The sequence below is a fragment of the Hipposideros armiger genome, unplaced genomic scaffold (genome assembly GCF_001890085.2).
Source record: "Hipposideros armiger isolate ML-2016 unplaced genomic scaffold, ASM189008v1 scaffold_34, whole genome shotgun sequence".
In the NCBI taxonomy this organism is placed as follows: domain Eukaryota; kingdom Metazoa; phylum Chordata; class Mammalia; order Chiroptera; family Hipposideridae; genus Hipposideros; species Hipposideros armiger.
In genome coordinates this window covers 495,340-522,961 of record NW_017731384.1, presented here as the reverse complement: position 1 = coordinate 522,961, position 27,622 = coordinate 495,340, and the positions used below count along the sequence as shown (strand labels likewise).

The 27,622-nt window shown below is 50.2% G+C and overlaps 1 protein-coding gene across 15 annotated transcripts in view; it reads right to left on the bottom strand.

The window, feature by feature from the left end:
* The window catches only part of MAPT (microtubule associated protein tau), a 95,173-nt gene extending 67,870 nt beyond the window's left edge, over positions 1–27,303 (bottom strand). For 3 of the 15 annotated variants that reach the window (XM_019637730.1, XM_019637734.1, XM_019637728.1), the window contains exon 1: positions 26,971–27,287. The gene's annotated coding sequence lies outside the window, so the exon portion shown is untranslated. Of the gene's footprint in view, positions 1–10,385; positions 10,623–26,970 lie in introns of those variants that run through there. The other 12 variants (XM_019637729.1, XM_019637731.1, XM_019637723.1 and 9 more) reach the window with 11 other exon arrangements.
* Positions 27,304–27,622: the final 319 nt, after the last annotated feature.

Sequence of the window (27,622 nt, the reverse complement as noted above, 5' to 3'; positions counted from 1 at the left end):
AACATCTTAGTGTATATATCCTTTTCATGTTTCTAATTATTTCCTTAGAACGGATTCCTAGAAGGAAATTCTGGGTCAAAGGGTACCAATATTTTTAAGCCTCTCTATATATCTTGCCAAACTGCTTCCTGGAAATTTGTCTAAACTCTTACTCCCATGAGACCGGCACAGCAGCACAGTCATGTAAATGCTATGGCTGAACTGGGGAGAGGCCGAGGGGCACAGACAGCGGGAGATGGGGCCCTGGAAGAGAGAAGCCGTCACAAATCCCTTCTCACAGTGGAAACCAGGAGGGGGATGGAGAAACCCCCGCCCCCTCCCCACCATGGCCTCCCTTTCTGCCTGGCTCACTGCAGGCACTCGAGAAATGGATGTTGCATGAATAAAGAAATTCACAAATATGTGTTTCTGCATTCCTATCACCTGTCCAACACGAGACGAGAGAGAAGGAAGAGAGAAAGCGAGGATCATGGGATGAAACGTGCCAATGGGGCTCGCAGGAGTCAGAACTAAATTCACCCCAAGTTCAATGCAGATAGGCTGATCACTGCTTACCCTGGTCACCTACAGACCTCTCTCCCCCACAAGACCAGTCCCAACCTACGTCAGCTCCCAAATGCAGGCAGCTAAGAAGGTGCAGGAGGAAGAACCCGGTGTAGTAAGTGCCACTCCCCCAGCCTTTTCTAGGAAAGGGCAGCAACATTACCTAAAGAAACAGCGGGGCCTCTCATGCTGCTTTTCTGCCGGGAGCTGGTTGACAAAAAGTGAGAGTCAGCCAACAGAGATGAAAGGCAGTTCCCACCCCAGAGGTTTGCAAGGAATGTGCTGTCACCTCACTGCGATGCTTTTCCATAAGACTCCTGGTTGTCCAAATGGGCAGGAGCAGCCCCTACTGGTGGAATGGGCTGAGAGAGGCCGGCAGGGAGGCTATGGGCACACACGGGCGGGCGTACATGTATGATGGGATTGATGCGTCAGGCCCCATGGGCCCCCAGGGGCTGCATGGCCAGGGAGGGGGGGCATGACATCAGTCACCCTAGGAGAAAAGCCAGGTCTGTGAAGTCACAGAGTTCCAGGGCCTTTCTCCCTCTGCATTTGGAGATTTTTTTTTTTTTGTCCTGTGTTCCTTTAAAGAGGAAGTGGTGATGGACAGGCAAAGAAGAGCGGAAATGGAGGAGGCTGGGAACCCAATATGCACTCCTCTGCCCCCCAGGATCTCTGCTAGTGATGATGAACCAAGCAAAGGGGCCTTCACAGTCACAAGTGACTTAAAATCACTGCATTTGAAATGGGCTTTGGAGACCCCTCCTCTGAGGGGCAGCAAGGAGGAGACTGTGTGGCGATGTCACCATCTTGGACTGGGGGTTGCTTCCTCTGCTCTTGGTGCAGGTCTGCCGGGGCCTGACTCCAATTAGTAAAGCAGAGCTTGGTTGGATTCCAAGGGAGACAGGGCTTGGCTGTGAAATGCGAAATGAAGAGCTTGTAAAATCCACAGAGAATGTACTTAAGGATCTTTTCTTTTAAATCCAAATACTTATCTAGCACTTGCTACATGCATGGCTCTTTTCTAAACATTTAAAAACCGTTATTCATTCAATTCTCTTCACAACCCTATGAGGTATGTATTATTCTTCCAATTTTACAGGTAAGGAAACTCAGGCACAGAGATTTCAGGTAACTTGGCCAAAGTCACTCAGCTAGGTCACAGCCAAGCTGGGATGTGAACAGAAACACCTGGCTCTAGAGCATGTGTGTGAAAGCTCACTGCCAATGAAGCTGTAATGAAAGTGGGAAGATCAGTGTCCCATGCGATGGCGACACTGGCTAGGTCAGTGAACAGCTGCGGTCTCATCATGTGCTGCCAAGATCAGAAAGGCTCTGATCATCTTTTATGGGAGGAACGCAGAACCACACAGATCCCAGAAGGCTGACTGGCTCCGGGCATTCCCCAGGGCCCACTCGTAAACCCTGGATGGCCAGACCACACGAGGCTACATCTCCCTGGCCATGTCTTGTGCCCTTGAATCAGGAGTAAACTTTATGGGGCTTTGGGGCTAAACCAGCCATGGAGAGACCCTGCTGACCTGGTGATGGCCAGGCCGAGGTTGGGGATCTCCCTGCTCTGTGCTCCTCCAATAATCTAGACCCTGTATCCCCTTTTTCTGCAACCACGTCTAGCCCTCTGATTCTCAAAAGGTTCTCAGAGGGCCGGGGTTTATCTCATTCACATCCGAACGAGCATCTGCAGCACCTAGAGTGTGGAAGGGAGAGGGAGAGACGTAGCATTTATTCTGTGCCTCCTCCCAGCCAGGACTCCCACCCATGCCGCCTCCCTCAATCTTCACAACACCCCTTCCAGGAAGACATACTACTCCCCCTCCTCCACCCCCATCCCCATTTATAGGTAAGGACACACAGAGGCTCCAAGGGGTTAAAGGCCTTGGCTCAAGGTCAACAGCTAATGAGTGGCAGGATGAATCCTGGCTCCAGGGTCCAGCACACGGCTCCCTGGAAGGTGCTGGTTTAGCCACCGTCTCTCTGACTCGCCTTTTGCTGACTCCTTTGATCATTTTGCTTGACCTGAGTCCAAGTCAGGATCGGGACTGAGTTCAGTTAACTCCCTTCTTTGCTTCTGGCCCCAGAAGTGTTTCCTGATGGAAGTCTAGCCCGACCTGACTTCCTGGTGGGGTTCCGGTCCCCATCCTGATCTCAGTGAAAAACCCTGATCATGATAGAAGACAACTGATGCTGGAGAGAAGGCTTCCGATAACATCTGTTATCTGCCATCTAGGTGTCCACTCTTTTAAGAGACCTTTGGGTGTCAAGATGCCTCAACAAAATAACATAATACTCTTATTGTACATATTATTGTACATATAAAACTGACTTATGAAACCGCAGTGTACGTGTGTGTGTGTGTTTCTTCCCTAGCTGGACTCTGAGCTTCTCAAGGCCCAGGGCTGAGTGGTCCCCAAGGAGCCTGGTACCTGGCACATCACAGGCATTCAACTGGACATGCTAGACCTTTTCAAACTTTAAGGCGTAAATTGTATGGACATTTTGGGAATTTTCGTAAAACATCTTTAGTTAGAAGATGGCAACCAACAAGCATCAGATGAAAGGAACCCTCAAAGAGCAAAATATAAGGAAGGCCTTTGAAATGAGAGTCACAGAGTGGCCCAGAGTCAGCCATTATACAGAGTCAAAGAGAGGACTCGGAGTGTCAGTCAAAAAACATTTGCGGAGGGTCATGGACTTAGGTGCTTTGAATCTCCCTCCGGGAAGCTTCGAGTCCCTGCTCCTTACTTCCAATAGGATGGCACCAGAATCCCCCAAAGACACACCACACCCCCTTTCCCCAAGGTCTGAAAATCACCACCAGAGGAAGTTCTTCCTGCAGTCTAGCTTGAATTCCTCCACATAGAGTTTAAACCAAGTAGCCCATGAGCATATCACAGGGTTTCAAAACTTCTAAATTAGCAACCTGCACTGGAAAATAGGGATATTTAATCAAAGTACAATTTCTGATTTCTCTTGAACAGTTGGGATGATCTGGCCACAGTGGGCCCACACTCCCACAAGACACTATCATTGGCTGGGGCCTCCCCAGAGCCAGTCCCTTGTGGGCACTGGGTGACATCATGCTGGTTCGGGCTCTCTGCACCTTGTCCTCTGGGCTAACAAGCAATTTACTGTCACCCAATTAAGTAAGGAATCCTCAAACCCCTCAGCTTTCCCCCCAGCCTGGTGACCCCAGGCCAGGCGCCTGCTTCCTCCGGGGCACACTGTCCTGATGGGGTTGTGAAGGGGAGGAGGAGCTGGTGTGCTCCCAGCATGCTAAGCAGCCTCCATTCTTTGACCCAGTTTGTCCTTTAGGACACACTCCTAAAATGGCTGCCAGGGCTTTGGCTCTGGGTCTGGAGAAGAGAATTTTTCTGCAACGGATGTTGATTGGCCGTTCCAGGAGACAAAACGTCCCACGGCCAGCTCTGCACCAGCTCTCACCAAGGGAGAAACACTCCAAGTTTATGCCCACATCCAAACGAAGAAGCACACGAAGGTTCTTGTCCCAGTTCTTTTCATTACAAATCCTAGTACAAGGACAACAGAAGGAAAATTATCCCTAAACTTTCATTTAAAAGTCTGGGGAGGGAAGGAAGGAGCAAAAATCTTTGCAATCAGATTTTTCTTGCATTCAGATGTACTCCTTATTAACTGTTAATGGCTTGTTCATCTGCTGTGTAACAATTGTGCAAAGATGCATATATTTACCACATGCTGGCCTTTTTGATGTTCATTGTGAATTTAATTATTATTAAGTATGCACAGTGTGTCAGGTGCTAACCAGCATTGAAGGGCGGGGCGGGATGGGATAAAGGCTCTGCTGCTAGCTGGGTTCTGCAGACCCACCCGGCTCTCTCGGGGACTTCAGATATGTCCTCTGTGGGTTACGGGGTGACTGAAGAGGGCAGGTCTGTAGATGCCCAGGCACTGGGAGGTGTTTGGGGGTGATGGGATCTGTGCAGCTACCCCTCACCTTGCCAGAGTGCCCCGGTCTGGTGTCCTTGGAGGACAGGGGAGGGTGAGGGGGCAGAGGTGAGCCACTGAAAGTGGCACAGTGTTGGAGCCGCCAGACAGGAAGTCAGGCTGGGGAGATGAGGCCCCCTTCAAGGCAGCAGTGCTCAAGCTAGAGCAAGTCCAGGCCAAGAATGGGTGGGGCCACTGCACTGCTGAGTGTGGCCCTTAGAGCTGAGGGACTGTGGAAAGATTACCTAACTGCTCTGAGCCTGTTTCCCCAGGTGAAAAAAATGGAAGGACATCTGCAAACTCAATGGGGTGATTCAGAGATGAAATGAGATGAACCAAGAGCTCCTATCAGCCATAAACAATTTGTTACCATCATCACTGCCGACTCCAGCCCTGCAGCTGGTCAACAGTGTCAGGAGGCAGGACAGCAGAGGGCTCGGGGAAAAGCCATAGTCATCCCCTCACACAAAACACCCAACAAGGAACCCAAGGCTTAGGATCCGTACAGTGGCTGCAGGTATGGACCGCGCCCAAGAAGAACAGCCTGGCAGCAGTGTTCTCTACCTATCACTCATCCGGAAGGTTCCTTGTCTAAGGCAGCAGGTGCCCAGGCTAGCCCATGAAGGCCTAGTAACAGAGGATGTGTCCGAGACGGACCTTCGTTGCTTTGAGCCACCAGGCCCATCTGGAGCCCCTTTAAGCCCTTCCGAGCAGGGAGCCCACCTGCCTCCACTGGAGCCCAGCAGGGGAGGATGGTGCGGAGAGGGAGGAAAGAAACACAACACGGAGGCAGAGTAACCGAGGCAGAGTAACGAAAGCCAGCTCCCACAAGGTCGATTGTGGGTCCGGTCCTGGGAACTAACCCCGGGGCAGAGCCCTCAGCGCCAGGTCTGAGGAAAGTTCCAGCGTCCTCTGCAGGGTAGGGGCCAGGATGAGGGCTCTGGCCTCGGGGAGGGTTGAGGGTGCTGGGAGGACGGCAGGTAGGGGGATGTAGTTCCCTCTAGTGCAGCCGTTCTCAACCTGTGGGTCACAACCCCTTTGGGGGTTGAACGACCCTTTCACAGGGGTCGCCTAAGACCATCGGAAAACAAAAAGGTATTTACATTACGATTCATAACAGTAGCAAAATTACAGTTATAGAGTAGCAACGAAAATAATTTTATGGTTGGGGGTCACCACAACATGAGGAACTGTATTAAGGGGTCACGCAACATTAGGAAGGTTGAGAACCGCTGCAGTGAGTCCTGGCAGGCTTGATGCAGGGGAATCTATCAATCCAAGAAGGCCCATCTCCAGGGGAAGTGCCCCTAGGCCAGGTGGAGGGAGCTGGGAACAGGCGGGGCCTGAGTGGTTAGCAGTTAGTGCTAGCAGGGCAGGGGGAGGGAGCAGCAAAAACTCAAACACACGGGGAAAATGGAGTTGATGAGATGGGGTTTTTCAAAATGACTGTACTTTTTCCTGATTATAAAAGTAATTCATGCTGCTGTCAGAATTTTTGATAATGAGAATCTATTCATATATTATTTATGTAATAAAAAATTTCAACTACACAACAAATGAAATATGCACCTATTGAATTTGGAAACAAATTGCAAGTGCAGAAAGTAGAAAGTGAGCCCCTCTGTAAGCCCCCTTCAGTTTTGCAGCCCACCCTCTAGAAGCTTCCTAAAACAGAGGCATGTTTCCAGGTCACTACATCATCTACTATGGCAGGGCATCTCATGCAGTGTGCTCTGCACTTTACACATCACTGCCACGCCTTACAGCAGCCATGAAAGAGAGGGGTTATTATTCCCATTTTTCTGATGAGGAACCAGGCTCAGAGAGATTGAGCTACTCACCCAAGGTCACACAGCTAGGAGGCGACAGCCAAGAGCCAACTCCAGTCAGCCCTCCTCCAAGGCTTGGGCCCTTTCTACCACATCTCATCCACAGTCCAGGAGGGCGGGAAGCAGTGGGTAAATTGCATTTCATGTCTGTTTCTTGAGTAAGACATGATAATGATAAAATGGTTAAAACAACACTTGGGGCAAATTGTTTAAGTGGCTAAGAATAGGCCAGGCAGGTGTAGGGAGAGATGACCTTGGCGGACCTCATACAACAGCTTTTGTGTTACTAGTGGGATGGCTGACTTTGGAAAAGAAAAAGAAGGTGACTCCAGCAGAGAGTAAGGGAGAAATGGCTAAAGTGGACCGAAAAATGAAGGACTCTGGAATCAGACCTCTCCAAGATCTCCTGGGATTCATCACATGGGTGGGTCGAGTGGGCTGGCGGCTCTGTAGCTCTTTCCTACACAGCATGATATCTCCGTGGACAAGACAATCCTCACTAACCTAATTGATTTATTTTCCAGCAACAAATGTTGCTTCCGTTAAGTAGGCTGAGGGAAGAGCAAATGGTTGCTCACCCAGAGGAAGACTGTTCCATTAGGGACACGCATGCCTCCTCCAGGAATTGTGGCTATTCTCTAGGAAAATTAGCATTCATTTTTAAACAGGGCGTATGCTTTTGCCTTCAAAGGGAGCAAAGATAGTTCAGCCAGGGTGCTTTAGTGGAAGGAAACTTACCCCGCCTCCAGCCATTCTTCAAGAGATGTAATTCTGTTTTTGTTTTTGTTTTTTCTCCTTGAGGGCAAGTCCTAGTCACCAGGCATTAGACAGCTCTAGCTCCTGCCTGGCTCCTACAAGGGGTAACACTGGGCCTCAGTGTTGCTTAGTCAACACAGACTGATCTGATCCCCTGGAGGCAGAGCTCACACTCTCTGCAATGACAAATGATCCCTGGGAGGAGACCAAAGGAGAGGGCTTCACCTATGGAAGAAAGTGGGAATGTTCTGGAAAGCTGGGAAGGGAACACAACTGTAAATCGGACCGTATTCCCAGCAACTAGCTGCCGTCATCTGAGAGGCTTCACCTCCATTTCTTAGGATCTCACATCCTGGTGCTTCCTGGCCAGACCTCCACCACCAGTTGATCCAACTGGCCAGGTGGGTCTGAGGGTCCCCCTCCAGGTGCCCCAGCCATTGGACAGAGGCGATGTGGGCACAGGAAGGGATCTGCATGGGGAGGAGGGGACATGCGGTAACCCAGCTTTGCCATAAACTTGCTGTGTGACTCTGGGGGAGGTCACCTTACCTCTCTGGGCTGTCACTTCATTTCTCTAGTGGCTCTGGAATCTGTTAAAATGCCAAACTCATGGTTCTTAACACTTCGTGCTGGCACCTCTGTGGATTTTTCTCATTATAACCTCAGAAAGGGGAAGTGTGGGGAGAAGTGTGTGTGTGGGGGTCTTGCGAGGGGGAGAAAAGGTGGCTGGAGGGAAAGTGGGTGATTCATTCTAAGGGTGTCACATGTTTGGGGACTGCTCCCAACACTTTCATCTTTCTCTTGTGGCCCTTCCTTTCTCTTCCCTCCCAGTCCCCTTGTCAGGTGGTTGATGAGGCTGTGTGCCGCCACCATGAGGAAGTTGGGGTGACTGTCAGGAAGGCAGAAATAGAGGTATGGGCAGGGGTTAGGACCAAACAGGCCTCTGGCAGTTCTTCCACCTCCTTGGTTCTGGGAGCTCTAGGTCCTGCAGGTCAAGCAGAGTGAAGCTTAACTAACAAACAGTGAGAGACGCTCGGACGCCTACCATCTTGGCATGGCTGTACCCGTCAGCCCCTCGGTGGGAAGTCCACGGGACAACCCAGTCATTAAAACTGAAATGAGGCCCTTAGAGGATTGGCTGGAACCTCTCTGAGGACTGCTGCCCTGTATCTGAAAGAGAAGACTAGAAGTGCCTTATTGCTTCTCTGGGTGTGGGGAGTGTCCCCCATAGAGCAAGGTCTTAGGGCTGTGCCCTCTGTCCTTCCAGAAAGGCCTTGGGAGCAGGGTATGGAATATGCATCACGGAAGTTACCGCAGAAGAGACAGGCAAGGTGCCAGGCCAGGAGACAGGCCCCGGCTCCAAGGCAGGACTGAGACCAGACAGCGTCCCACCCTTGTCCCCACTGCTGAGGGCCCAGGTTCTGGAATGGCAGCTTCCCTGTCTTCCATTTCCAAACAGGAAGTGCTACCACCCAGCTTGGAGTGGCTGGGAGGATGAAATGAGGTCATATGTGTGAAAGCACTAAGAGAAAAAAATAGCATTAAGGTTGTTTTTGATATAAAAAGATTGGGCATTAAAATCATAAAGTGGCACATCACCCAGCCTGGCCTCAGGAAACTGGTCCACGGGGTTCTCCCTTGGAATCATGTTACCAGGCCCTCTGGGTACCACCGTGGCTCATGGCCTTGTCTGGGTAGTCACAAACCACAACAAGGATTAGACACTTAAATGACACAGTAGCCGGCCTTCCCTCCCTTGTCCTCTTACCTCATCCACCTCTACTTCCACAAGAGCACTCCGAAAGGTGCCCTGTGTTCCATTATGTACTGTATACGAGCTACACACACACACACACACACACACACACACACACACACACACACACACACACAGAGTAAGTTCTATTCCCACAGCTCATCTGGAAGGGTCCTCTGCCTATGGCGGTGAAGTGCCTAGGCCAGCCCACCAAGGCCTAGTGACAGAGCTTCGGTCCCCTCTGTGAAAGGAGAGGGTGAGGCCAGCTCACAGCTTCTCCATCAGGCGGTGTCATGTACACCCATATCACCTGGGGAGCCTCTGAAAGAACCTTCCAGATGTTTCAATCCTTTTCAAGTGAGCTGGGGCCAGAGCATATATACGACTTTGTCTTTTTTTTTAAAAAAAAAAGCAATATGTACGTGGTAAAAAAGTTAAGTAGAACAGAGTATAGAATGAAAATGATGTCTCCCGTCCCTGCCCACCTAGCCCAGCCTCAAGTCACCATCCCTCCTGATCATGAACAGTGGCCTCTCACTATGGTTTTATCAGCAGTCCTTTCATTATGGGTGAGGTCAAGCATCTTTTCATGTTTAGTTTTCCTCCCACCCACCCACCCACTTTCTTTTCCCTGTAAACTACCTCTCTTTCTCTTTTTCCAGGCATGGGTATTTGGGTAAAGCATCTGGGACAATTCTGGGGTGTTCTAGGAACCCCTGCCTGTTCTGAATGTCCCAAAGCTCTACCACTATGGATTCTGGGAGCATCATTAAAAGTCTGAGGGGGCCGGCCGAGTGGCTCGTTGGTTAAAAGTTGGCTTGGGAGCACAAGCTCTGAGCAGCAGGGCCACTGGTTCAGATCCCACCTGAGGGCCAGTGATGCTGCACCCTCTACAGCTAAGATGGTGAACAACAGCTCGACCTGGAGCTGGGCTGCCGTGAGTCGCTGGTGACGGTGTAGGCTGCAGTGGGGCTGCAGTGGACTGCCGTGAGCTACCATGAGTGGCCGGCAGCCAGCGAGAGCTGCTGTGAGCTGCCGTGAGTGGCCATCCAATGGCTGGTGATCAACTGCCTCAGCTGGGAAGAACGCAGTGATCATAATACCAACATGGGCCAGCGAAGCAACGTCCTCTACAACTAGACTGAAGAACAAAAGGACGGCAACTTGTCTGTTCCCCTTCCCAGATTCCCCAATGCTGTTCTCTCCCCCAATTCCCCAATAAAATCTTAAAAAAAAAAAAAGAAATATTAAAAAAAAAAGTCTGAGGGTCCAGGGCCTGTCCAGGTGTCAGAGCCCAATGGTAAGTGAGAGGAACATGGCCCAGCAGTGACAAAGGTACCAGACAACAGTGAAAGGTGCGACTGAGCCCCGCCTGGAGCCTAAGCCTAGGAAGTCCTGGCACGGGGGCAGCTGACTTTGCAGGGGAGAATGGCCATGTGTATCTTTAACATTTGCCCCTTGTCCCACTCATTTTGGAGTGCTATCGACAGGAAATGATGAAGACATTTGGCACCTACTTCCATTAAAAGCTCCTTCTGGGAATCCAGAGCCAGCACGTTCCTGCCACATCTGCCCCTCCCTTCACTTCAGGTCTGCTGCAAAGTCCTCTCCTTCGGCAACCAGGAATGACCAGGCTGCTGTGCTGGGGCCCCACCAGCCTGCAGTGAAAGGGTGCGAGATTCCCAGGGGCAGCCGAGGGATCAGAAATGCACCACAGAATCACCCGAGCTCTGTTAATGGCAACATTTCACATGATTTATCTGGCACGGCTTGTGACTTAGCCTAGATGGGCCGGATTAATGCCTAACTCCTCCACCCTTACCCAGAGCTTCTGTTTTATAGGAAGTGCTCAAATGACTGCTGAAAGAATAAATCATTAACACCTAATTGCTCCCCCTCTTTTGGACCAGAGGGTAGTTATTAAAGTTCAAATTGGTTCAGTTGACTGTGCTTACAAAGACTCCTGGCATCAGGAAGTCCCTTTCCTGACAGCCTCAACCAGCCTTCTTGCAAATTTCAAAAGCCCCTTTCTTTGGCCCGGAGAATTAGCGTGGCCAGATAAAATACAAGATACCCAGTTTAAATTTAAATTTCAGACACATAACAAATAATTTTGTGTGTGTGTGTTAAGTATGTCCAAAGATTGCATGGGACATACTTATTGTATTAGTAATTTTTCTGTGGCTGCTATAACAAATTGCCACAAACAGAGTGGCTTAAAACAACTGTTATTTATTCTTCCATCATCCTGGAGGCCAGAGGTCCAAAATCAGTATCACTGGGCCGAAATCAAGGCGTTGGCAGGGCCACACTCCCTCTGGGAGCTCTAGGAGAAAAGCCTTTGCTTGCCTCTTCCAGCTTCCGGTGGCTGTCAGCGTCCACTTCACCTCAGTCTGCCTCCATAATTGCCTCGGCGTCTCTTCCATGTTTTTAATCTCTCTCTGCCTGGCTCTTCTAAGGACACATGTGATTGCATTTCGGACCTGCCCACATAATACAGGACAATCTCATTTCAAGACCCTTAATTTAATCACATTGGCAAGAACCTGTACCCAAATAAGGTCACATTCACAGGTTCTGGGGACTAGGACCTGATATCGTTGGGGGACATTTTTGTAGCCTACTACACGCATACTAAAAATACAATTGCTATTCATTTGAAATCCAAATGTAACTGGGCATCTGTGTTTTCATTTGCTAATTCTGACAGCCTGCCCTGAGCTGAGATGGCAGAGACTTAAGTGCTTTACCTTCGACCGCTCACCACCCCTTCCTGGTATGTGCAGGGAATAGGCCACAGACCCAACCCTGCTCATCAAGGTTTTTTGTCTTGGAAGTAGGGCTCATGATTTACGGTGGCCTTCCGGCTTTCAGGAGAATCTGAAGGCTCGGATTAATCTGAAAACGTAACTTTTTAAAAGATTATGGCAAATAGTGCATGTCTTTCCATTTTTATTACTCAAAACTCCAAATACAGACCTGTACTTGTCCACCCTCCAGGAAGGTAGAAGGATGAACAAATACACAAGTCATGCACCTGTTATCAGGTCTCTTTATGGAAGGCCTGAAGTTTTAATCAGTATTGAATTCACTAATCCATTTACTCATTCATTAAACAATTACTGAGCATTTATTCTGTGCCATGCGCTGTGCCAGGCACTGAGGACACATACAGATGAATAAAACATCACCCAACAGGTGGATGCATCAGGGAGCCCAGTCTCCCAGCGAGGCCCAAAAAAGTGGAATCAGACAAAATTGTGGAAGTGAAACACAAAATAATGGGTGGTAGTAATGTGAAAGCAGAAAATTTTAATCAGTTGGCTTTGAAACAAGTAGTGTAGAGAGAAACTCAATTAATTTACTAATTATCTTGAAATTCTAGCAACCATTTTTAGCCTTTAGTTAGGGAAAAAATAACTTGTATTACAAGATGTGTTACTTAGCCACGTCTACCTTAACATGATGGAAGTTTTTTTCTCTTTCTGTGTCTTCCAGGTCCCTGGAAATGGGGGTGATGGGGAGACAAGTCTCTGTCCCCAGAGTCACACTTTGGAGCCTTCACCTCCTGGGAGACCTGGCAGGGCAAACCCACTGGTCCCGCCCAGAGTGGGTTTCCTGGACACTGATTTTTCCCTTCACCTGCAGCTGCCTCCTGGTCCCCATTACTAGGGCACAGGGAACACATTTTGGCACAAATTATGCCCACCTCCCAAACACATCTTATGAAGAATAGAATTTTTTTAAGAGGAGAAAGCAACCTCTTCATTGTTGTATCCTAACGTACAAGTCCTCAAGCTAAAATATCAGGTCTCTGCCTCATCAAAAAAAAAAAAAATCAAACAACTTTTTTCTTCATCCTTAGGGGGAGAAAGCAGTGTCTCTCTTCTTTTCCTCCTGTACAGACACTGGCGTTTAACAAGTGGTAGGACTCCTCAGGCTAAAACAATGACCGGTGTTTTATTGTGTAACCAGCAAGGATAAGGTTGGCTCTGGAGAGCTGCAGTCCGGGCTTCAGAAGCAGAAATCCTGGATGCAAATCCCCCACTGGCCTCAAAATAGCCGTGTGATTTCAGGTGCCACTTAACTTTCCTGAACCCTGCTTAGTCTCCCTGAACCTCGGTTTCCTGATCTGCAAAAGGGAAAATAATTCTTAACTCACAGGTTCACATCAAGAATTAAATGAGATCATGTAAACAGTAAAGTACTATCTGCTTGTTAGTAACCCAGGGAAAGCGGAGATCTCCCAGCATCCTGAAGTCACACTCCATAGGCCGCCCAAATGGGAGGCCATCCCCGTACTTATGTGTTACTGTTCCCACATTACTCCCCTCTCCCAAACACCTAGAGGTTGACGTCCAAGTAAGAGTGTTAAAATGACTCAAGTATTTAATCGACCATTCCCTAATTAGTCCAAACTAGAACAATATTAGCGCATCCAGAAAGCCAGATTGTCCCGTGTTCTTTGCAAACTTTGGGCCCCATGGAGACAAGGTTTGTTCCACTAGAGCAGCAGTTCTCAACCTTCCTAATGCCGTGACCCCTTAATACAGTTCCTCATGTGGTGGTGACACCCAACCATAAAATTATTTTTGTTGTTACTCTAACTAATTTTGCTACTGTTATGAATCGTAATGTAAATATCTTTTTGTTTTCTGATGGTCTTAGGCGACCCCTGTGAAAGGGTCGTTCGACCCCCAAAGGGGTCGTGACCCACAGGTTGAGAACCGCTGCACTAGAGGGTGGCAATCCCAGCAGCCTCAGCTGTGGAGTCCCAGTGACTTAGGGTCTGGTGTCTATTATGTGGCCATAGCCTTTGATGATGAGGCCCCTGCACCCAGGGGCACAGATGTGACCAGCATGCCCATGGCTGTCCAGCCAGTGACTGACATTTGATTTGACAGCTGCCCGGTCCAGCACCCCATGCTCCTAACTTTGCATCCAGGGCTGTGTGCAAAAGACCCACACCCTACAGCTCCCACCCAGACCTGCGGGTGCAAAGCTGACTTGTGCTCAGGGCCGATGTTCCTCCAGGTGGCCCCATCATTCAGTCTGGAGTGCTTTCAAGAATTTTCTTGAAGAAACACTCGCTACTCACCCTGAATACAATTTATAGACTGAAATGATCCCTCCTCCCCCTCCAAAAAAATTCAACAAAACAGAAACTAGGGCGGGATCTTACATATGGTATCTTGGCTTTACAGCTGGTGGATTTTTTTTTAAATGTAGGGGAGAAGGTGGGAGGCAAGAACAGAACTGAGAAATAACTGTTGTTTTCGTTAGATGACAGGGCTGTGGGTAAGGTGTTTCGATACCATGAAAAAGCCTGGTGAGGATGCAAATTCTAAGTAACGTGGAATGCATGACCCAACTTCCCCTGTTTGAGCCCCTCTCTTCTCTGTCCCCATCACTCCCACTTCTCCCAGGCCAACCGTGGGACACCCTGGTATAGGTTTCGGGGGAAAATAAAGTGGATTGTTGAGTAAGAGGGATGGAGAAGTACCCGAGGAGGCTGGGTGATGCAGGCTCAGCCCCCACCCTCCTCTCCTCCCTCTGTGACCCTTTTTCCTAACATCAGGGGCCTTACTTCCTCTGTCTTGCCCAAGGACACCGCCCACTTTGAATGAAATTTCTCCCTGTAGATACTGCCTGGGAACCTGAATGTTCTCTTCCCTGAGTTTATATCCCGGGTTCCTCTTGGCCACACTTTCCCGCCTCATCAGTCACAGGTAGCCCTCCATGGAAGTGCAGCGGCTGTGAACATTTGTCATGCTTTGTGTGAGCTGGAAGAAAATGAGCTTCTCTATTCGATAAGCGTGGACCTGCCCACAACACTAAATTTGGTTCTGCCGTCACCGGGGCCATGAAGCAGCAGCCCAGTTTAGAGACTAGCTTTCGGTTTAAAATACTTTCTCCAGGCTCATGTTACACAGGACCCATTCACAGGGGCTGGAGGGCACAGCTTTCCCAGTTATTAGCACTAAAGACACGTCTACGGCGCGGAGAGTGGAACCAGAGGGGAGGCTCTGAGGGCACAGAGGTAGCAAGGCGAGGTCCTGGGCTGAGGCGCCATCGGGCTTCTCCCCAGCTGTGACATCCCTGGGCCTCAGTTTGCTCCTCTGCACAATGAGGATGAGAATCCGTGCCTCGGGCAGGAGGGTTACATGAGGCCATGTTTTTAGTAAAATAAATGCAACCTGCTACTACCATTATTATCAGCACCTTCATACAGCAAAACTAATTTGGACAAGCAGGGAGCATGTTAAATTGGTCTGAAGTGGCACAAAGCAATTATAGACAATGTTAAAGGCAACGTGATTTTCGTTATTTTCGAGTATAGGGCAATGGAACTGTATACTCGTAGGCAGAGAACTTACTTTCTTTAAATAGGTAAAACTCATCTAATGTGAACCTGTTTGATTTATTAGTATGCAATTGCATGAATTGAGAGTAATTATTTTGAGCTGTGTATGTGCCCAGCTCTGTGACCAGGCAAGACACCCAGGGGAGCAGCAAAGCCACGTAAGATAGAAGCCTGGCCCTCAAAGGACCTACAGCCTGTGGGGAGATGAGGCCTGCACTCAAGGCAAGAGGGAAAACAATTAAGCATTAACCACTGCAGTACTGATGACTGGTGAGAGATGAAATGTGTAGAGGCCTCCAGATTTTGTTGAAGGCAACATCTGGAGAAGGCTTCAGGCGGGAGAGAGGCTGGGGAAAAGTCAGGATGATTTAAACAGGGGGAGGGAAAACGAGAGGGTACCATCGGTGAGCCAGGGGCAGAGAGAACATGATGCCTACAAAGGAACCAAAAGGCAGGCTGGCCAGCAGTGGGACTGGACCAGTAGAACTGGACAGGGAGGCTGAGCCCAGGCACGGGGACCTGGGCAGGCTGTGCAAGATGGGTCTTGGCCTAGCAAGGGACAGAGAACTCAGTCGTGGACTCATGCTTGGACGAAAGCAGGGCGGATGCAGGGCTACTCTGGGCAGAAGAGCTTGGCAATGGTCTGAAAAATGAACTGGATATGGATTTCAGAATTGCAATTAGTAACAATTCATTTTTGTTTCCATAATGATCGAGGGTGATGTGATAATGCTTGTGCTCCTTTTAGAGCTGGCGAAGATGGAACTAGAAAGGGAAGGGGCAAGTCCAAGCCATGTCTAGGGGGAAGAAACTGATGGTTAAGTCTATTCCAAGATGTAGATGGAGGAGAAGCATTCAAGACTCCAAGATTTGCCGCACGGGATTGGAAGATGGCAGGTTCTAATGACCAGAGTGGAGGGGACCAGGACATAATGAGAGCAGCTTTGGGGAGAGCAGGGTAAGCAAGGGTTGATGATGTCGGGCCACTAGACACCCAAGACCAGTGTTCAAGGCCAGCCATGCTGTAGAGTGAGGGGCTGTTGTCAGGGTGGGGTGACCCACATGCCCTAAAACACTTCCTATCATCCACAAGCACGAGATACCCTCCATCCACAGGGCAGAGGCAAACAGACCACAGCCCAGCTCCAGCTCAGTTCAAATTCCAAGTGTAAGCGGCTCAATTAATGAGGCTTCATGGGGCCTTTCGCCACCACACAGCCATCAGAGTATTACCATCAAAGTCAACTCTGGCCTTTAATTTAATCACTCTTGCCTTAATCGATTCCCGTCATGTGATAAACACTGAGTGGCAGGAAGAGGCTGCCCCTGGGCATAATTAGAATATGAGATTCTGCACCAAGTCCCTGTCTGATTAGGAGGAAACTGAAACCCCCGAGAAAACGGAAAGGCTCCCAGGAAATTCCACAGAGAGTCACAACACAAGTCAAGGAAGTCCTAGCCCTTCTCCGGAGAAGCTGGCATTGACAGGGCAGGACATCACTTGAGGTGGCATTAAAAGCACCCCTACTTACTGTCCTGCACCCTGGCTTTGGGCCTCCTTTCCCCAAAAGGGAACAGACAAGGCCAGTGCAGGCTAGACCAGGCCTTCCGTCCATGCTCTGCTCATGGGCACTCACCCCTGGGAACTAGCCTGCACTGTCTGGCTATTGCTGAGGGAGGTGGTGGCAGCTGCACTATTTCAGGCATCAGGCTCCACCAAACCCATGAAAGACTTCACATCAGGCACCTGACTGGCTCCCAGGAGGCATACCAGTGTTCAAGAAGTGCCTCCGTGTGGCACTTGTCTTCTGAGAAGCTCAAAGGAATTCTCTAGATTGTTTTATTTCAGTTCTGTGACTATCCCATGAGAAGAGAGGCCACATTATCCTCCATTTTGAGTGTGTGTGTGGGGGGGGATTGCATAATTCCCATTTTACAGATGGAAAAATGAAGGCACAGAAAATCTTATTTTTCTGTCCATTCACTAGGATAATTTTTTTGTTGCGGTGTAATTGACATGTAACATTATATCAGGAAATCTTCAATCTTTGCCACAAGTCTCTTAGTTGGTAAATAGGAAGGTAAGGTTGCAATTAAATTCAGGGCTTGGCAAGCCCAAGCAGTGGGTGATAAGGGAGGCCCACAAAATGAGGAGATGCCCAACTTCTGGAATTCAGTCTTGCCGACAATAAAGGATGAGATCTTTTTAAAAGTTTTTTTTTTTTAACTTGGCCCAGATTGTCAACTTATAGCACAAAACCTGCCAGTTAAAAATTTCTTTTCCCTGCATTTCCCATCAGACATCAAACATTGGTTCATAATTATTTATAGCACTTTAGTGACATTGGAAGGGATTTATTTCAATTTTTTCAGTCCTTATTAGCGCTCCGCAGGGAACAGCGTGCCGCCATCACTCCCCGTGTCCGCTAAGAAGGGCGGGGCTTCCGAGCTGAAGGAGGAAGACCGGACCCATGAAGCGATGTCCAGGAGGCATGTTATCCCCACAGGATTAATCCTGGGAAAAAGATTAAATAGGTTTAAGGACAGTGCAGGTGAGTTTGTGAATAATCAGTCCATTACTGAAGCAGATTTAGAGATGCTCTGTGAAATCCTTCGTTTCTAAGCTGGCCGGATAGCGACAGCAGAGGTAGAAGCGCACGGTGGGTTGGGGCCAGTGTAAAACTTCCTTGTTCTTAGGGAAAAGAGGAGACAGAAAGTAGACTGCAGAAGGGCTGGTGACTCTCCCAAACAGCTGTTCCTGGTGATCCGGGGCAACGGGCAGCTTTGAAAGAGGCAGGTTTATATGATTCTGCAGCGTGGTCATTACCGCGACCCAAAGCAGCAAGCTATGCGCAACTATTTCATTTGTACCTACAACCCTCGCTTGCCTTATTAATATATGTTGATTTAAATTCTGATGCATTACCTAAACCAAAGTTGAAAGCTGTTTAGGTTTTCAGCCAACCCAATAGAAGAAATCCAGACATAAAACAAGTATGGTAGTGAATAGTCAGATTTAAAAATATATATATTTATGTTTATTAATAAATATATAATATATATAATTATAATATTTATATGTGTATATATTTTAAACCAAAAAGATTCTTTAAATTGTAACCTTCCTTTTGGCATTTCAGCATTTGACTTTAGATTATGAATTCTCCAGTAAGCCTCTTTTGGAGGGGTAGGCCAGGGGGTGGGGGATGGGGTAAGACAATGGTTTGGTGACACTGTCCAATTAAGAACAACTAAAAAATAAGCGCCTCCGAAATGACCTGTAAAAAATGGCAGAACTGGATTTGATCCCGGATAATTCTGTTGACACATGATGTAGAACACTGGTTCTAATTCAGGGGGAAGAGCTAGCTTTTCCCCAGGGGAGGACACAGTTCCATGGTTCCATGAATTGGTCCTTCCCAGCATGTCTTGTTGGCTGTAGATCACATGACAAGCAATTACGGACCCAGGGATCCTCTGATATCCTTTATGCCCTGGGAAGGAGGGCACAAGGATGAAAGTACATCCCTGGACCTTTTGTAGTACAACTGTGGACTTAGGTCCCAAGACAACATCACCCAGCCTTCTCGGGAAACCAGAACACTGGGCCATAGGCCAGAAGGCAAAATAGCAGCTGGGACCAGAGATAATCATGTCCCTCTTCTCTTTGATGCCTGATTTAGCAGTGGAGCAGACAGGACCAAAGGGAGGGCCATGAATGAAACATCATTATCAATGGCTTCAGATTTCATTCTTAAAGGTTTTTTAATTGTTGGACCTTGTTATAAAATTCCTTCATGAAGGGGAGTTAATATACTCTGGGAATTTACATTTATTTGGAGTCTTATGGTGGGAATTTTGCAGCACCCCCTTAAGTTGGGGTTCTCCGTGAATGCTAGTCCTGGAAGACAGGCAGAAGATGACCAAAAGTCTCCACAGTGGGCCGTCTCCTAACTGACACCATGTAAGAAGCAGAAAGGAAAAACCATAGATATTCAAGGCTGGGTCCACAGAGCCTGATGTCCACAGCCAGAGCTTCCTCCTACCCCAGCCAAATTCTATCAATAGGTCCATCATACTTGTTACAATATTCATAGAACTTAAATAAGGTGCAAACTGATGAAACACGAGTGCTAAATGAAAGATGGATTCTTAAACATCATTATTTTTTACTGTCCAATGGGATGTTAATGACGATTAAAAAAAATAGACTCTAGAGGGATTCTGCGTTCAGATTACTCCTCACTGTAAGTCCCTGTTCCAAGGGACTGAGATCGAAGTCCTAGACAATGCAATGATGAGTGTGGCTTAGGCCAAAAAGACAAGGAATTTCAACCAGCTGAACTGAACATCAAGAGAAGGCCGGGGCCCTATATCAAAAGATAGGGGGATAAATGTGTATTTATCCAGTTTAAGCTAATGTGAAATGTTTGAAATATGTAAGTATCATTTTTTATGATTTTCTGATTTAATGAGTTTTTAAAAACGGATGTATTACGACTCTTTAGTCTTTATTTCATGGATAAGAAGGCTTCTTAAGCTGAACTTATTAAGCAGCTATGACCATGCTTATTCAATGTTTAAAGTTCTCTGGATCCAGCACATGTCGCGTTTGCTTTATGTACCATTTTCAACTTGACTCTCAACTGTCCACCGTGAAGCCTGCTGGCCAGTTTACCAACTTCAACACTCTGCTTAATTGTGTCATTTGTAAAAGTCTCTCCTCCACTGCCTTCCATGGCTTCCATTGTTTCTCAATCCCATGAGCACTCACTGGGTAGTCAATAAGTAAACTAGAAAGATCTCTGCACCCAAAACGCTGAGCTAGGTCTCTATTCCCAGGAGGGAGGGAGGGAGGGAGGGAGGGTGGTTCAGCTCAGGCAGGCATGGGGAGTACACAGTCTATTCCTGGCGTGAGCGGATTTCAGGAAGGAAGAGGACAGAAGCAGGGACAACAGATGATAAGTCACTCCGCTGGGCTCTGGCAAGAGCTCTGTGTGTACATTTAAACATGGGTGTGTGCGATTTTCGGGGGGTCCATTTCCACCTAAACAACAATCAACAATGCCTGGTTCCAGGAGAGGTGGGCAGCTGCCTGCTTCTCATCTCGATCCCTCCTCAGTGTAAGAATTTATCTGTTACAACTGATCCCATCACCAGGGTCAGTAGACACCTTTGCACACTCATCCAATCATAAATGTCAATCCTGAGGCTGCTGCCGATGAGATCATTCACCAAGCAGTTACTACGTGCCAGGCCCTGGGCTAAGCACTGCATCACCCCATTTAAAACTCGACAGCATCCCGTGAGAGAGGTACTATCGTACCCTAAGTTAAGCCAACAAAAAACTGTCCAAAAGGCTAAACATCATAATTTTGGTCCCACAGTGAGTGGGGGAGCCAGGGTTTGCACCCAGGAAGTCTGATTCAAGTCCACACCCTTAACCACTAAGCCAAATCTAACGCCTCTCTCTATATGCAGGACACTGCCCTATACTGGGACCTGTCCAGAAAAAAAGCACCATCTGCCCTCACAAACCTTCCTGCATAGCTGAGGCACAAAATACATTTCTTGGGGATTAATTCTATAATGTCCATAATTGGGGCACACACAGAGCCTGCTGAGTTATCGACAAAGCAAAAAAAAAAAAAAAAGATATTCCACCGGCAAGTCATTCACGTTTGCATTTTGTGGAAGCTGCTTCTAGCTGCATAGCTACAGAATGTTTCCTAGTAAAAAAAAAACACCCCAAAATCTCAAAACCATCCTGGGACTGCCTCCCACTCAGATGGGGGCCATTTGTGCAGGAAAGGTACCTAGTGGAGGTGGCAGGAGCATGGTGCTTGGAAACAGGAAAATAATTCTTGGACAGCAACCCCTTTGGCAAGGAGATGAGGGCGGGACCGGCATGGATGGTATATGTCCTATCACCTACACAGGCGTTTGCGGGAGGCACCTGTGCCTGGGTGGGGTGGCAATGAGTCCTGTAGATGGAACGTTTCAGGCAGTCCCTCAACACCACAGCATAATGGAATATTTACTCCAGAGCCTGGGTCCCAGGAAGAGAGAAAAGCCGCCAGGCCCACCTTTTCCAAGGGCAAGCTGAGACTCTTGCATGAGGTCCTTTCTATGTGTGTCCAGCTCATCTCACCCTCCAAGCTCAGAGCTGAGTTCCATTGGTGGGCGCCAAAGTTTCAACCTCTCTGAGGTGTAGAACCTAAGATGAAGCTCTGATGTTCCTAAAACTTAGCTAAGTCTATGCCTTGATCCCGCAATCATGATTTCCAGCCTTCTCTGAGCCAATCAAACGCAGTTGCTGTTTTATAAACAGAGGCACAGAGATTGAGCGAAATCCCTTGTTCTATGTGTCAAGGCCAGATCAGAAATGGTGAGTTTTAGGCTGTGCTCCAATTATAGATTCCTGCAAAAGTTCATTGTGAGTCAGTGGTTTTGGAATGAGAATATGCCACTGGGTCAATGTTACAGATTGTGTTTGGGTTCCCAGACTAGCCCACAAAGGCCTATTAAGCCCACGTGTTAGCTGAGAGGGGGAAGGGGCTAGTATCAGACACCCTGTGCCAACACTCGCTGGCTGTGTGACCTTTAGTGAATTACTAAACCTCTCTGTACTTCAGTTTCCCCAAATATAACACAGAGATAATAAGAACACTGCTCATAAGGGGGTTGTTGTGAGGATTAAACGAGATAACGTGTGGGGAGCACTTAGAACAGTACCTCCTAGAAGATACTCAAGAAATGAAAGCCACCATTAAGGTAACAGTGCCAAGGTAACAATGCTTCTATAGCACGGCTTCTCAACTCTGGCACTAGTGATATTTGGGGGCCATCATTTTTTGATATGGGGGACTGTCCTGTGCCTTGTAAGATGTTCAGCAGCATCCCTGGCCTCTACCCACTAGATGCCAGTAGCACCCTCCCCCAGTTGTGAAAATAAAAAAATGTCTCTAGACATCTCACTGTTTTACAGGAAAACACCTGAGAGTCCCAGCTGGAACATGGTTCCTCTCCCTGCTGCAGTCCAGCTGGTGAGGCTGGGCTCCTACCTGCTGAGGTGCACCCTCTTCCTACCAGCTCAAAGTCACTAGTGGAAGCACCTCGGGTGGCAAATAGGAGTCATCGGTCAGGTGGGCATTTCTGGGAGGGGCTAGGGGTCTCTGAAGTGGGATGATGAAAAAAGCAGGGTGGGAGGAAGAGGAAGGAACAGAGGCAAATGGGATTTCCTGCCTCCATCCCTCTGACCTCCTGGCTCGAGGAGCACTTGCAGCCCCAAGACCCCTTAGCAGGGTCTTCCTCCCCCTGGGGTGAAGTATGGTCTCTCCCCTTCCCTCTCTTCTGCACCCTTCTGCCAAGAAGGATGAGGTGAGAAGAGGGGACCAGATTGTCGGCTCATAAGTGAGGGGTGCTGCAGTGAGAAAGCTGAAGGCATGGGAGCAGGGCAGGGAGGACATGGAGGTGCATTGAGGGCACAGGCAACTTTCGGACTGTCATCTGGATAACAGAATGAGGGACAAACTGAATTGGATTTGTCCCCAAACCTTCCTGATACCATGACCTTGAATAAAGCCATCCTCCCATTCTGCTTTTTCTTCTCTACCTTTTGACCTGCATTTTCTTATTTTATCCATTTGTTTGTTAAATGAGTATAGGTCAAAATACCTATTGTATGTCTAGCACTGTATTAAGCCCCTAGGGTGTTTTTGTTTTTGAGTGATTTTTTTTCAAAGTGGGAGTAGGGGAGATACTAATTAAATAAATAGAAGGCGCAATCTAGTGTTCAATTAGAAAATTAACACCTGTTCATACACACAGCTACAGAGCCACTCAAACTGTATACGTGAATGCTGAAGGAAGGTGGATTGAAACACAATTTCTTAAAATTTCCAACAAATGGGCTTCATGACCTGATGCTAAAAGGGTGGAAGGAAAATTCAGCCTAAACAAAGGGCACCACAATCCTGTTACATCTCCAGGTTGGCACTGACCTCAAAGGGCATGTGGGGCAAAGGGCATGTTCAATAAAGGAGCTCTTTTCCAAGTGGAATAAACCTGACCCTTCCTCAAGGAAACCAATTCTAAGTTTTCTCCTTGCAATTTGTGGGAATAACCCATTTCTTTTGTTTCTGTCAGGAGCTGTTCCTAATACTAGAAAACACTTAAAAGCTGTGCCTTTCCATGATGGGCGTGTGCAGACCAGGTCCGTTTCGGGGTTAGGGACACATAGTCATGGACTGCCACTCATCCAAAAAACAGCAAAGCCAACAGACCCCTCCCCTAAATTGTCCAAAGGCGGAGCCCAAAGAGTCAAGCCAGGTTATTGCAGTAAACACAACCTGTTCCAGAAGCAAATGTGGGTCAAGGAATTGATTGGCTTCAAGATTCACTGCGGACTGGGCGCTGGGGTAGCGTGGGGAGGCGTTTAATTTACTTACTCATTCAGAGTAAGGGTTTGGAGATGGGGAAATGGATGAACAATTCTTAGGTGGTAAACATAAGCAGCATCATAAAACGAGAAATAATACATTAATTAATTATGATAGGAAAGGTATTTCTCTTTCTGTTGTAGGGACGGGTCAGCTGGAGGGACAGGGGTCAGACAAAACTCAAAGCGGTCCTGTTGAGCCTGAACGCGCACGTTGGCCTGGAGGGATAGGCCTGGCAGTCGCTGTCTCAGATGCCATCATCCATCTCAACTCGCACCAGCCCAAGCCCCGGGCTTGGAGTTAGAGGTTCCTGAGCTCCAGAGGCCAAGTGGGGTCTCCCGGGATGTAAAAGAGCCGCCGCCTGCTGGGGATTCCGAGACAGGACGTTTCCCGCTGGCTCAGCTCTCCACAGTCGGAGCGTGGGCACAAAACCCTGCATCCCTCCACATTCTGGGGGAAAGTCGTTCAGTTAAAGCACGCGCAGAGCCAGGGATGGAATTTCCTGATCGAGTATGAAGGACCATTCACTGGCTCCCGGGATTCCTCTATTAACAGCCCCCAGGCCTTGCAAACCCGAGCACCCGACCAAGCCACCAACTGATCCCAAAATGGAGCGAAATCACCAACGCGTGGAATGCGCTTTGTTCCAGGCAATGGGCTAAATGCGCTCGCTCCCGCAGGGTTCCCTTTCCCCCAAGCGAGAGGAGGTGACATCTGCCTGCGGCCCGCCCCAGGCTCCCGGTTCCCAAGGCCGCCCCAAGCCCCTCGCTCTGTCTGGAACCAGAATCCCACGAGCAGCTTGAGGGGAGGGTGGCTAGAGGGGAAAAGATGCTCGAATCCATCCTTGAGTCTTTCCAGCAACCTGCCCGTGGCGGCCCGCTCTGCGAAGGCGAGGGTGGGGTAGGGGTTAGGGAGGAGGTATAGCAGAGCCGCGTCTCCGACCCGACAGCCGATAAGGCTTGGCCTGGCCCGGGCAAACTCTCGACTCCGAGCCGAGCCATTCCCCGGATATTCAGATCAATCTGCGCGGCTCGTGTGGATGATTCGGCCCCTAAAATGCTCGTCCCTCTCAGAACTGCGCCCTCACGCCAGTTTTCAGCGATATAATCAACCAGAAAAACGCGCGGACTGGAGTCATCACAGGAGGGCAAGGCTCGGCCTTGTTCGCCCGGGATCAGTACCCCACTTCTCGCCCCTCATTCCCTTTTTTAAGGGCGGCAGTGAATTAGGGCTCTTAAGTGATAAGTGATATTCGGCCACAATAATAATACACCAGGGACGCCTTTCTGGGTGGCCGTGGCCGCGGGAAGCCAATTAGGAAGAGCCAACAGCTCCAGTTTGTGGGTCTCCCTACAGAGCCCCCAGAGGGGGCGCGGCTCTTGGTACCCTGGAGTTCTAATTCTCGGATCGGAAGGGGCGGGGTAACGCCCCAAAGGCCGTTTTCAAGACGCGTGCTGTTTCCAAGGCAACCCTCCTCTAGCGCCCCCCTCCCAGTCGGCTTTGGAAAAATGGGTGTGGCCGACAGCACCCGAAGAAACCTCCTGCCCCCTCCTCAGTTTCTCCCGCCTGGCCAAGCAACAGGGTGTGAAGGGGGGAGGGTCCCCGCTTGCGAGCCCCCACCCACCTTCCGGGGGTAGCCGGTGCCCCTCCGTGGGCAGCCTGGTGGGGCATGGGCCCCAGGATACTTCGAGTGTGAGGAGGGGCATTGTCCCTTCGCGGACACCCGCACAGCGCGCGGAGACCTAGAATCCCACCCCTGCGGCCCCGCGGATGCTTCCTGGCCGCGCCGCCTGGAGCTGGGAGTGAGCCGGCCGGGGTCAACCCCGTTCCATGCGTGCCCCGGAGGCCGTGACTCGAGTTCATCAACTCCAGCAAACCCCGAGATCTAACAAAGGGCTCGGAAATGAGGGGCGAAACACGGGAGAAGGGGCGGGGGGCTTGGTTAAACACCCTTATAAAATAAAAGGCAAAACCCAGGCTGGCAACGCTGATCACGTTAACCCTACAAACAAAGCAGCGAGCCACCAGAAGATCTCGGGGGAACGCCCCCAGTGCTCAAGCCCTCAGCAGCAAAATGCCAAGATTTCAGCGCTGAACGGGGCGCCCCCCCTTCCCCCCCTTAAAGACAGTCCCCGCCTTTCCCTTCGAAGCCCAGCCACCCGGCTTGATGTGGTACCGTAAAGACATGGCACGCCGCAAAAAGATGGCACCTCGCGATCGGAGGGGAAAAAAAGCGGGGGTGGGAGTGGGAGGAGGCACAGCCTACCCTCCCCTTCCTCGCCCACCCGGGTCCACACCCACTGCCGCAGTGAGGGGCGAGCCCTGCGCGCCAGCCCCGCGCCTCCGACAGGGAGCGCACACGCCGGACGCCCGGCGCAGAGCGCAGAGAAAGGGGACCGCCCCAAAGTGCACCTGCAGCCCTGGTGCCGATCTGTGAGCGGCTGCGGCTGCAAGCGCCCGCGAGTCAGGATCCGCGGCTGCCGAGTCCTTCCACATCGCAAGGCCAGGTGACCCCTGTCTTTCCGAGCCTCCACATCTCTCCGCGCACTACCTTCTCTCGGGCACGGCGCTGCTCGCGTCTCGGTGCCAGGCGCGCGCAGGGGGAAGGGCAACTGAAGTGACAGCGCCTGGACCCCTCCCCAACTCCCCGATTGCACTCCCAGCCCCCAAATGTCCCCTGCGGGTTTCTGAAGGAGGAAAACGGGGAGGGGGTAGGCCACCGCCTTAAATCAGGGGCAGCGAAAACCCCATTGCAATTGCTGCCGAGGAGGTGAAGGGAGGGCCAGGCAGGGAGTCATCTTTTCTAGAACCCAATCCACACCTTGCTTAGGGCTGATGACAAACCGAAGCAGAGAAATCGGAACACAGGTTCAATTTCGGGGGTCGTCATTGGGCGCCCCCCGACACACACTTACACACACGCCCATTGCGGCAAAAGGCGGCGATTGAGAGTGTATAGCAGCCCCCCCCCTTCCCCAGGTCACCGCCATCCGCGCCCCACCCTGTAGGCACAACCTCTGCCGGGGTCCGCGCGAAGCGGGTCGTGTGGAGCCCCAGCACGCACACGCACACACACACGTAGACACTCACAAGCGTGTGTGCATCTCTTGCATGGGTCCCTTTCCAAGCCGCCCCAAACCTAGCGCCAGAGCACAGAGGGCGCAGGGAGGGGCCCCCGCCGTTGCCCCCGACCAATGCTCACCTCAGGAAACCCATCTCTGAGGCAGGGGACGAGGGGCGGCGACATGGGGGAGCAGGAGGCGGACAAGGAGGCACCTTTCGGAGCCTCGCACTTACCTGGTAGTCGACAGAGGGCGAGGGCAGAAGAGGAAAGCACAGGATAAAGTGTCTGGTGGCGGCGGCAGAAGGTGGGCGGTGGCGGCGGTGCTGCTGCTGGTGCCGGAGCTGGTGGGTGACGGAGACTGCGAGCGCGCGCACCAGCGAGAGGGCGCGCTCCCGAGGCCGGCGGGCGGCGCAGGCGCGAGCGGCGGGAACGCGAGCCTCCCCTGGGGAGGGCCGGGCAGCAAGGCCTCCACGGATGTCTTCTCCTCCGGCCACTAGTAGGTGCTCGCGAGCGGCCCACGGCTCGCTGTCCCCAGCCTTCTGGCTCGCTGCTCCCGGCGCTTCCCTTCCCGGTCTTCCCTCCCTCCACAACGGGCCGCGGCACTGACTGCCACGCGCACGCGCGTCCCGTGGCGCACGCGCACTCTGGGTCTCCTCTGGCTCCTGGACCCTTTGTCTCGTCTAAAGGGTCTCCTCCCTCGGGAGGAAGGTTTGGTTTCCCACTGTGGTTGGGAAGAGGCTGGGGTGCTCCGCTTCCAGATCTGCTGCCCCTTTCCTTCTTGTTGTCCCGGGAGTGATGTCCTATCTCAGAAGATCCTGAGGGGGTTTCCACATGACCGGCTCCCCAAGTCTGTCCACTGCAGTCTTCAAGGCCACCCCAACTTTG